Consider the following 12,559-nt stretch of genomic DNA (forward strand, 5'->3'; position numbering starts at 1 on the left):
GTATGGGTGGTCCGTTGGCTGCAAGCAACGCGGGGCCCCGGCCCGCGGTTCGCTTGTCGGACGTAGAGGCAGGGATAACGCTCACCTGTGCACCTGTGTCACATAGGAAGCGGCGCCCGGACAAGGTGTCCGTTATAAAAAGAAGGCTGCCGGAATGGCCAACGCTCAGGGCCGCTACCGAGCGCCGGCTTGGCAGTTTCCCGACTTGCCGAACGAGCACGGCGGGCGACAACTCCTCGCCTTGTGGCCAAACCTGGCTTGGAAATGGCACCAGGTTTGCGGCGAAGGCGGCGGCCGTGGTTTTCGTGGTGGTGGTGGGCGGGGCGTGGCGGCGGCCACGCGGTGTGCATCAGCCTCGGGAACCCCGAGGTGTGGTGCATCAGCATCAGCGTCAGCCCTGGGATCCGCGACGGCCGCACCGAAGCGTGCCCGCGTGTCACACGCCGCAAAAACTTGTCGGCCTCGACGGCCAGCGCGCGGGGTTCCTTTATCTCGGAACCGGCCAACGCGAGGCGTACCTGGACCGGTAGCTGGCGTAAAAAGAGCGCCCGGAATAAAAAATCCGGTGCTTTGTCCCCCAGTAGTGACAGCATGTGGTCCATTCGGACCGATGGTCGCGTGTCGCCGAGGTCGGGAAGGTCCAGGAGACGGTCGGCCCATTCGTCCTCTGTGAGGCCGAACGTGGCGGTGAGGCGACGCTTGAGCGCCTCGTACCTGTGGTCGGCCGGTGGGTTCCGCAGGACGGACACGACTCGGGCGGCTGTGCCAGGCCCGAGGGCGGCGATGACGTGGAAATAGCGCGTCTCGTCCGCCGTTATGCCACGAAGCTGAAACTGGGCTTCGGCCTGCATGAACCATATCTCCGCCTGAGCTTCCCAAAACTCGGGGAGTTTCGCCGCTACCGCGTTGCTGCTTGTCATGGCGTGTTCTGTAGGTCAGCGTCGGCTGAACTAGTCGGAGGTCACCAATGTAGTGCGGTGCTATGCGCACGACTTGTCTTGCCAATAAAGGAAGCAACAACGTATGTAATCAAAAGCGTCTTTATTCCATGGATCAAACTATAGCACTGGCGTGCTCGGGGCTGTGAGCCCCGTGTATATCCCGAGGCCACGCCTACCCCTCGGGCGTGGCCGACACCCTCCTGGTGCGCGGAATGATGTCATCGCACCAGCGAGCCATCGTGTCCGTCACAGTATTATAATTTTACACAGTGAATAAATGAGTGGAAATCTTAATGAAATAAGGTTAATGTATATTATACCATTTGCATATAAAATGAAATGTAATCTGCTGCAGTCTTATTTCGTAACTTCATCCCAGGCCTTTCCAGCGAGAGGTTGAGTAATTATCCACTCTGCCAAGACATCTCTCATGAACAATATGGCAGCATGGTGCCCCGAGAATCGTTGGGCCCCTGGGCAACTGCCCAGTGTGCCCATGCCTTAAGACGGCCCTGGGAGCAATGGATGATGAGTGACTAGGGATGGGGAGCGATGGATGATGAGTGACCAGGGATGGGGAGCGATGGATGATGTGTGACCAGGGATGGGGAGCGATGGATGATGTGTGACCAGGCATGGGGAGCGATGGATGATGAGTGACCAGGGATGGGGAGCGATGGATGATGTGTGACCAGGGATGGGGAGTGATGGATGATGTGTGACCAGGCATGGGGAGCGATGGATGATGAGTGACCAGGGATGGGGAGCGATGGATGATGTGTGACCAGGGATGGGGAGCGATGGATGATGAGTGACTAGGGATGGGGAGCGATGGATAATGAGTGACCAGGGATGGGGAGCGATGGATGATGTGTGACTAGGGATAGGGAGCGATGGATGATGAGTGACCAGGGATGGGGAGCGATGGATGATGTGTGACCAGGGATGGGGAGCGATGGATGATGAGTGACTAGGGATGGGGAGCGATGGATGATGAGTGACCAGGGATGGGGAGCGATAGATGATGAGTGACTAGGGATGGGGAGCGATGGATGATGAGTGACCAGGGATGGGGAGCGATAGATGATGAGTGACCAAGGATGGTGAGCGATGGATGATGAGTGACCAGGGATAGGGAGCAATGGATGATGAGTGACCAGGGATGGGGAGCAATGGATGATGAGTGACCAGGGATGGGGCACAGGATGCGCCACAGACGCAGGGGGCGAACACTGGGAGTTCGTAATTGCCGCCGGCCACCCTCTCTGTGGTTCGTGGATGAGGATGGGGATGAGGATGGGTCGCAGGTGCATCAAGATTCATCACGGACCCTGAGGAAAACAACCTCGTGGCCCCCACCCCAACCCTTTCTCTCTTTTATAACTTTTTGAGGAACTTTCTTCAATGAAAAACAAAAAACGTTTTTTTTAAACCGTCACTTTTATTTAGCCGGATGATCAAAAATAAAGGAGATGGCGGGACGTTTGGACCGATCGTGTCAATTCGCATCCTCGACTGTTGAACACTATTTCTCGCTAAGATTGGCAAAAAAAATACCTGAGAAAATGGTTAATAATTTTTTTTGGACAAAGAGGATAAACCCCATTTGTTTGTAACGCAGATTTCTGGTTAAAAACCATTTAATGTAAGGTTTTGAAACTGTAGCATTAACAGCGGTAAATGTTGTTTTGTTTCCGACAAGAAATCAAAATCAGCTTCTGGGTTTAAATGTAACTAGGGCATGCCCGTACTATATATAAGCTAGGACGTGCCCGTACGTGGGTGCAAAAAAACATGCGTGCAAACAACAACAACAACAAAAAACTTTGAAACCACGTGGCAGTAACGACCACAGAACCCCCCCCTCTATTTACATGAATGGTTTGGTCCATTCGCAACGACCACAGAACCCCCCCCCCCTCTATTTACATGAAATGGTTTGGTCCAAAGCGAACGGCTTGCGGTGTTTGGTAAAGAAATCGCCATAGCTCGGTAAGTACTTGTCCGATTAATTTCAAACCTTGAAAAGGCACATCCTCGGGTCCCCAGCAATGTACCTGGCAAGTTTCAAGTATATCGGACCGGTAGTTGTCGAGAAACAGCGGTCACAGACAAACATACACACATACACACATACACACATACAAACACACATACACACATACACACAGAGATTAATGGAATTATAGATAGATGATGAGGAAATGAGGATGAGCAGATGAGGGGTTGAACTAAACTGTTTAAAAAAGATTGCAGGGGAAGCTCGGGCTCTTCAACGGACTCCGGGCCCCGAAGCAGCGACCCCCAGACCCCCCAGACCCCCCCAGACCTTCCAGAACCCCCCGATCCCCCAGACCCCCCAGTCCCTCCAGATCCCCCAGACCCTCCAGACCCCCAGACCCTCCAGATCCCCCAGACTCTCCAGACCCTGCAGACTCCCCAGACCCCTCAGACCCTCCAGACCCCCAGACCCTCCAGATCCCCCAGACCCTCCAGAACCCCCAGACCCTCCAGACTCCCCAGACCCTCCAGACCCCCAGACCCCCCGACCCTCCAGACCCCCCGACCCTCCAGACCCTCCAGATCCCCCAGACCCTCCAGAACCCCCAGACCCTCCAAACTCCCCAGACCCTCCAGACCCCCCCAGATCCCCCGACCCTCCAGACCCCCCAGACCCTCCAGACCCCCAGACCCTCCAGATCCCCCAGACCCTCCAGACCCCCCAAACCCTCCAGACTCCCCAGACCCTCCAGACCCCCCCCTGACCCTCCAGATTCCCCAGACCTCCCCAGACCCCCCAGACCCTCCACACCCCCCAGACCCTCCACACCCTCCAGACCCCCCAGACCCTCCACACCCTCCAGACCCTCCACACCCTGCAGACCCTCCAGATCCCCCAGACCTTCCATACCCCCAGATTCTCCAGACCCTCCAGACCCCCCCATACCCTCCAGACCCCCAGACACTCCAGACCCTCCAAACCCCCCAGACCCTCTAGCCCCCCCAGCCACCCTCCAGACCCCCCCGACCTTTCAGATCCCCAAGACCCTCCAGACCTCCGAGACCCCCCAGACCCTCCAGATCCCCCAGACCCTCCAGACCCCCCCAGACCCTCCAGACCCTCCAGACCCCCAGACCCCTCCCCTCCCCTTCTCGATGCCCTGTGAGCAGGTGATGGGTGATCGACGCTATGTCGTGGTTTGCGGGTGCTGAGGGTCTTCGTGTCATGGATCAGTCAGAAAATATGCATCATTGGTTCACGAGTTATCAAGTGACCACTATATTCGTCATGTGTGTGCGTCTGTCTGTGTGTCTGTTTGTCCACAGCATAACTACCCGATGATATCATCCGATCTTGATGAAACTTGGGTGGGAGGTTGATATCATGATCTAGTTGTGTCCTGCCTAGAGTGGGCGTATTGCGCCCATTGTGGGCGGAGCCACGCCCGAAAAAGAGGCCTTTTTAGGGGGTAATCAAGTTCAAGCTAAATCTTCTCCGAGGGGTTTGGTGGAATCTGACAGGGGTTTCGGTATTTGGTTAGACCAATGTCATGTGTCTAACCCCACGGAGCTCGATTTTTCATTTTCGACCCAAGGTCAAGGTCACAAGGTCACGAAATTTAGAAAAGTCGATTTTTGATGGTTTTATTACATTGTTCGCTTCCTGATAGGGTGAAATGTCGTACATGTTTTTATATTATCACATACATCATGAAATACAAGTTTTCCAACAAATTTCAGAATCTTCGACCTTTGACCTTTGAAAGTCACAAAGGTCAAATTTTCAAAGTTGTCGTAATCGAACCGAATTTTCGGCATTGTGTAGCTAACTAACCTCATAACTGATTATACATTATTTTATATCTCATTTCAAGGTCAGTAACCTTCGTTTTGACATTTCCGGGCCTGGCCTGTCCGGGCCTGTTTCGGTTATAGTCCATCCTTTGTCATTGAATACCGCTCGCTCGTGAACCATCGTCGTCTCCTGACTTGTCTATAAATATAATCGCCATTGTCTTTCTCTGTAATCACGGTAGGTCTATTAATTATGATGATTGTCAAACGTGATGGGTTTATCTTTACACATGTTGTTACAGGTTGTTCAGTTCTTGCTGAGTAAAACCTACTTCAATGATTTAAAACGAGTGAAACCTCGTTAATGGTTAAAACTCGTTAAAACAAATGTGCAAACTCAGAAATGAGGATTTTGGGGGGCGGGGGTGGGGGGGCATAATTTTAGGCTGGATAGTTGTCCTTGTTGTTCCCTCATCAAATGTCCTAATTTCTGGTCTGGGTTCCTCAACACTTCCGTGTTCTTCAATCTGGGACAAGCCTGGTCATCAATGTTATCAAACTTCACACCGGCCTCAACCTCTGGATTCTCTTGCACCCCGACTATAGGCACGACAGGTGAGACAGGAACCATTTTTCCCACAGGCTTCCTCTCATAATATTTCTTCAGTCGGTTGACATGACACAGATTTTCCGTCGGTCGGGAGTTGTCACCACGTAATCTGTTTCATTAACCCTCCTTTCGATTGCATAGGGACCAAAATATCTAGCCTGTAGTGGCTGACCTGGAACAGGAAGCAACACTAACACTCGGTCCTCAGGACTGAAATTTCTTATCTGAGATTTCTTGTCATGTCTCACTTTCATTTTATCCTGTGTCACTTTCAAGTTACTTCTCGCAACTTTGCAAGCCTTTGCCAATCTGTGCCTAACCGTTGACACATACTCTCCCACTGTTGACTGTGACTCCTCCTGTAGCCACTGTTCCTTCACCAATTTCAATGGTCCTCGCACTGTGTGTCCAAACACAAGTTCAAAAGGACTGAATCCCAATGACTCCTGAACAGATTCCCTCGTAGCAAACAACAATAAGGGTATTCCTTCATCCCAATCCTTGTCACATTCAAAACAATACGTTCTGATCATATTCTTCAATGTCTGGTGAAACCTTTCCATGGCCCCTTGGCTCTTGGGATGATAAGTACTTGATCTTACTTGCTCCACTCCCAACAGGTGTACCACTTGCTGAAAAAGCTTTGACATGAATTTGAAACCCTGATCAGATTGGATGACCTTAGGTAGGCCAATCAGGGTGAAAAGTTAATCAAGGCCTTCGCAATAACTGCTTCAGCAATTTTCCTAAGAGGCTCTGCTTCTGGGAACCTCGTGGAAGTGCACATGATGGTCAGCAGATACTGATGTCCAGCCTTAGTTTTAGGTAAAGGACTGACACAGTAAGTAATGATCCGGATGAATGGTTCTTCTAAAGCTGGAATTGGTTTTAAAGGCGCTGAAGGGGTTTTTTGATTAGTTTTGTCAACAGCTGACTAGAATGACAACATTTACAGAACTCCGCCACATCACGTCGCAATCCTGGCCAGAAAAAATGTACCAAAATTCTTTCACACGTCTTGTTCACTCCAAGGTGCCCGGCCAAAGGTGTCTCATGTGCCAAACTCAATATCTCCTTCCGGTACGGCGGTGGCACCACAATTTGGTAATGAACTTTCCACTCATCGTTTGCTGGCACCTCCGGTGGTCTCCATTTTCTCATGAGTATTTCCCCTTTCATGAAGTAACCAACAGGTATCTTCATAGCCTCTTCCTCTGTAACAGCTTTATCAATCAAACTCCGGAGCTCCGAATCTCTGTGTTGCTCTTCAACAAGTCTCTTTCGGACGAGCACCGTTTGTTCAACCTCGTTCCCAGATGTCTCTGACGAACACTCCATTTTATCCCTTGGTCCAAATGAAACCTTATCATTAGGTTCCTTGGTGTCACTCCCTTTCCTACCGTGTCTCCCAAACCCTTCCTCCAATATCTCTATGGAAACCAAATCCACATCACCTTCCTTCTCATTCTCTTCAGAGCGCTTCCTACCCATAGCACGAGTCACTGCACAGGATGGAAAGATACCCGGAATCTCCTGCTCTAACTGTGCTGTGTTAATTTCAATACTGGGCTTTTCCACCAACATTGGATTACCCGAAACTCGACCACCAGCCAAATCGTTCCCAATAATAAATGAAATTCCCTCCACAGGAAGAGTGGCTTGTAAACCTATGGTGACCGGTCCTGACACCAACTCAGACTTTAAATGGATCACATGAAGAGGAGATTTAACATAGCTACCAATCCCCTGTAAGAGAACACTAACCCCCGTTGCAGTTTTTTTCAGACCATAGCAAAATGCCCTCGTGCATCAAAGATTGATGTGCTCCTGTGTCCCTCAATACGCTAACACGTCTCTGGTTAGTTAAGTCCCCATCCAGTGACACAAACCCCTCGGAAATGAAAGGTATGTAACCCTGTTGGACAAGGTCGTTCTGTGATGCCGTAACTCTGGCACGCGAACCTTCACAAGGCACTGTCCTCCAAGGACGATTTCTCGCACTTGCCAACACATTCGGAGTTGAAGTAGCCTGACTCCGATCCCGATTTCTCCTTTTCAGGGCGTAACATTGGGACATCAAATGCCCAGGGTTCTTGCGAAAAGTGCAAGTAGTCCCGGAGGAAAATCCTGTGGTCTGCTTCAGGCCCCCTGGAAGGTAGGTCTGCCTTGGACATTCAGTCTTTCAATCACTAAAATTTGAGGCTCCAGATTTTTCCCGATACTCCTCTCTGGGACGCCTCCATGAGAATTTTCTCTCCAGACCTGATTTAATGTAACTCCCCTGGCTACCTCTAGGAGGGAAATTATGGTTGTGAAACCCCATCCTGTGGGTCAAGGCATAGTCATCTGCCACTGTTGCTGCCTCATACAACGCCGGTACTTTACTTTCATCCAAATTAACTTTAATGTCCACGTGGACACACTGTTTAAATTCTTCCACGAAAATCAATTGTCGTAAACGGTTAAAGTCTTCCCCAATCTCTTTCGAGTCACACCACCTATCAAACATAGTTTCCTTCTCTCTGGCAAACTCCACATGGGTCTCACTCTCCCACTTCCTGGCATTCCAAAAATTTTGTTGGTAACCTTCGGGGACCAATTCATTGGCTTTGAGAATGGCTTTCTTCACTTCCTCATAATCTGCACATTGGTCAATCGGTAAAGCCAAATAGATATATTTAGCTTTACCCACCAGAACACTTTGTACTAACATGGTCCATGACTCCACAGGCCATTTCAACATTTGAGCCACCATTTCAAAGTGTAAAAAGAACTTCCCTACCTCCTTTTCATTAAAGGGTGGAATCTGTCTTACACGCCTCCCAATATCCCAAGAGTTCTGACTTGTTGTCAAACTATCCTGCACAGATATGATTTCTCTCCGTTCCCCCAGTAATTCAATCTCCTTGAGTTTAATTTAAATCTGATACTCCATGTCCCGTTCCTTTAAGTCCCTTTGATACTCCATGTCTCGTTCCTTTAAGTCCCTTTCTGCTTTCCTTTCCTCTGCTCTTTACTCCTCCAGTTCCTTTTCAGCTTTCCTTTCCTCTGCTCTTTCTGCTGCTCTTTACTCCTCCAGTTCCTTTTCAGCTTTCCTTTCCTCTGCTCTTTCTGCTGCTCTTTTCTCCTCGAGTTCTCGTTCCTTTTCTACTTTTCTTTCCTCTCGTTGCAGCCTCCTCTCTTACAATTCCAACTCTCTTAATCTTTCCTGGCTCTGCAGTTGCATCACCATTTTCCAGAGCTCCACATTTCCTTTTTCCTCCGGTAACCAATCCAAGGCTACCTCTTTCCATGTTCCTTGTCCCACCAGAGGCTACCTGTGGGTCCTGTGATGACATTCTGGGGTTCTTCGAGACTTCTTTCAGCATCTTGCGGTCTGCTCTCGGGCTGAACTTGCTGGGGCGGCCTGGCCTGAACAAGTTGGCAGTTTTTTGGAATCTTCTCCACTTGTAGATGATCTTCCGTACAGTCGAATGATTGATTTCAAATTGTTTGGAGATCTTTTAAAATCCCTTCTCAGACTCGTAGGCATCTATAACCTTCTTTCTGAAGGCCTCAGAGAGCTCTTTTGATCTCGGCATTGTGACGCCGCACACTTCAACAACAAAGAGCAAACCAAATTAAATGTCTGAGGTTCAAATAAGACAGGTTCCTCCAAGATCCTCTCTAACGATGTTCTAATCATTTGCACTTGAGCTGGTGCACCTGATTCTAATTTTAGGTATTTGAAGTAGTGATAAATGTAGGGGTGTACTTACTTTTTCCACATGCGAAATTTGCATTTATGTTTATTTAAATTATACAATGGACTACAAAATGTAAATGTTTCATGATATTTGTTATATTATATCACCTTTATCTATCAATATTGTTGAAATGAAGATCAAATAGCTGTATGTTGAAATATGTTGAAAAAGTCAAAACTTTACATGGGATGTACTTACTTTTTCACGTGACTGTATAAGGGTCTTTGGTTTTTTTTGGGGGTCTGCAGGGTCTTTTGGGTGTTCGTGGTCTTTTGGGTTTTTAAGGGTTTTGGGGGTCTTTTGGGTCTTTAATGGTATTTGGTGTATTTTGGGTCTTTGGGGTCTTTAAGGGTCTTGGGGTCTTTTCAGTTTTTTGAGTCTTCAGGGTATTTTTTGGGTCTTTGGGGAATTTGGGGTCTTCAGTGTCTTTTGGGTTTTTGTGGTATTTTGGCTATTTAAGAGTCTTCAGGGTCTTTTGGGTCTTCGGGGTATTTTGGGTGTTTGGAGTCAATTGGGTCTTTTCAGTCTTTTGGGTCTTTCTGGTCTCTTGGGTCTTCAGCATATTTTGGGTCTTTGGGGTATTTTGGGTGTTTGGGGCCTATTGGGTTTTTTGGGTCTTCGGGGTGTTTTGGATTTTCAGAGTCCTTGGGGGTATTCTGAGTCATTGGGGGTATTTTTGGTCCTTTTTGTCATTTGGGTCCTTGGGGTTGTTTGGGTATTTTGGATCCTCAGGGTCTTCAGGGTCTTTGAGGTCTTTTGGGTATATGGGGTATTTTGGGTCTTTGGGGTATTTTGGGTCTTCAGAGTCCTTGGGGTCTTCTGAGTCATTGGGGGTATTTTGGGTCCTCTTTGTCATTTGGGTCCTTGGGGTTGTTTGGGTCTTTTGGATCCTTGGGATCTTTTGGGTCTTCAGGGTATTTTGGGTCTTTGGGGCCCATTGGGTCTTCAGGGTATTTTCAGTCTTTTAGGTCCTTTGGGTATTTGGGGTGTTTTGGGTATTCGGGGTATTTTGGGTCTTCAAAGTATTTGGGGTCTTCAGGGTCCTTCTTGTCTTCTCGATCTTCATTATATTTTGTGTCTTTAACAGTCTCCAAGGTATTTTGTGTCTTTGGGTATTTTGGGTGTTTGGGGTCTAGTGGGTCTTTGGGGTATTCTGGGTCCTTGAGGTCTTTTGGTCTTACCAAAATTTTGGGTCTTTGGGGTCTATTGGGTCTTCAGGGTCTTTTCAGTGTTTTGGGTCTTCGGTGTATTTTGAGTCTTTGGGGTGTTTTGGGTCTTTGGGGTATTTTGGGTGTTTGGGGTTCATTGGGTCTTTTTGGTCTTTTGGGTTATTTTGGATCTTTAGAGTACTTGGGGTTCTTCTGAGTCCTTGGGGTCTTTTGGGTCCTTTTTGCCATTTCGGTCCTTGGGGTTGTTTGGGTCTTTTGGATCCTTGTGGTCTATTGGGTCTTCAGGGTCTTTTCAGCCTTTGGGGTCCTTTTGGTCTTTGGGGTATTTTGGGTCTTCAGAGTCCTTGGGGTCTTCTGTGTCCTGGGGTCTTCTAGGTCTTCATTATCTTTTGTGTCTTTAACAGTCTACAGGGTATTTTGGGTCTTTGGGTATTTTTAGTTTTTGGGGTCCATTGGGTCTTTCTGGTCTTCTCGGTCTTTGGGGTCTTTTGGGCACTCAGAGTCTTTTAGGTCTTTTAACCAGTGAACACACAGTCGTGTTGAAAGATTGCCCCTTACACCTCCCGACTCAAATCCCTCCTAAAGCCTTTAAAACTATATGGTATTCATAGAATACTTTCCCTGGGCAGTGAACAACAAATTATGACGTCATAATTAAGGCACCAATGACATCATTGTTGACACTTATTCCCCATGCGGAGTTCTTTACAATGAGCATGTTTCAATTTTTTTCCCATGGAGTGGTTTTGGAGATATAAAGGCATAACGTTTTTCGATTTTTCCAAGATAGCACCTGTACCACATGACCAATGATGTCATAATTTTCATTAAAACATTCTGAGGAGGTGCTCCGATGGTCAAATTTTCGTGTCCATCGGACTAAAACAAATTGACACAACTAGGAATTTCAGGAATGAAAAGAGGTGGATTTGGGGTGTTTTAACGGGGGTAGAAAAGATTGAGGTTTTGGATGGGGGAAGATAAGAGATGGTGGTGAACAGCTGTTTTAAAGACCTGGAGGGAGGAGTGGGATTGAAGTGAGTGAGGGAGTTTATTCCAGAGGAGGAAGAAAAGAGGAATGAAAGAGTGAAGGTGAGTTGAGAGTCTTGATTTTGGCAGTTTCACCAGAAGAGGGTTGCAGGCAGATCTTGTGCGACCTGTGGGAATATTTGGGGGACAGAGCCCAGAGAGAGCTGGGGGAGCAAGGCCGGAGAGGAGTCGGTCGAAGACAAAAAGACCACCAACCTGCTTGCGGTGAGAGAGAGAAAGGACCTCAAAATCAGCTTCATCCTGGGAGATTCCAATGATTCTGAAAGCTTTGGTTTCTACAGCGTAAAGCCGAGCTAGGTGTGAGGCAGGTGTACCAGCCCAGAGGGCAGAGCAATATTCCATTGAGCTGCGGATGAAAGCTTTGTATGTGGTGAGGAGCTCAGGTGTGCCAAGGAAGGACTTCGCACGACAGAGGATGCCCAATCGGCGACTGGTTTTGGAGGCCAGCATGGAAATGTGGTTTTCCCAGGAAAGATCATGGCAGATAGTGAGACCCAAAAGCTTGAGTGACAGAACTTCTTGGAGAGGATTGTTGAGAAAGTAGATGGGAGGGTTGTCCAGTCGGTCTTTTCGAAGAGACAGTGAGAGTGTGAGGTTTATCAGGATTAAGTAAATTTTGTCATGTCGCTGGTGATTAAGATCAGGGGCAGCAGACAGCCGAACAGTTTGCTTCAACCCCGAGGTGAATAAGCCGAAAATTGACAAATAGGTGAAGAAATTATGAGGCAAACAAGATATTCCTCAAACCCACAAACACAAAAACGAGACTAGGAAAATCAACAATAAAGCAAATGAAAGTACCACAATTGTGATTTAATGAAAATAAATGTAATACGATAAAAATGAAAGGTGAGGTAAAACAAATATCCGCTACTTTGAGGGACCCTCCAACTGACACAAATACAAACAGGGAAATGATAAAGAAAAACAAATGTTTTCAAAGCCGGCCAGCTTTATCTGTCTCCAAAGGGGTTTCTTCAGTGAGTTCGCCGAATGACGTCGGCCACACAGGCGGTCCGAAACCCTCACGCGGTAACCGCGCAAGATGGTACGAAGCTCCTGTTCACTGTGCCACAAACATGAGGCAATCCGTGTGGCCAGTCCCCTTTCGCTCTTGTCTCACTCTGAAATGCAACGCGGCTCCACAAACTTATTTTCAGGATCCACCCGAGACAGGATTCGCCAAGCCAGAGAAAAAGAGTTCCAACAAAAGCTCCAACTGCTTTCCTCATGAGCCACATGAGCCAA

This window comes from Myxine glutinosa, chromosome 8, assembly GCF_964187855.1.
Source record: "Myxine glutinosa chromosome 8, kmMyxGlut1.1, whole genome shotgun sequence".
Classification (NCBI taxonomy): Eukaryota; Metazoa; Chordata; class Myxini; order Myxiniformes; family Myxinidae; genus Myxine; species Myxine glutinosa.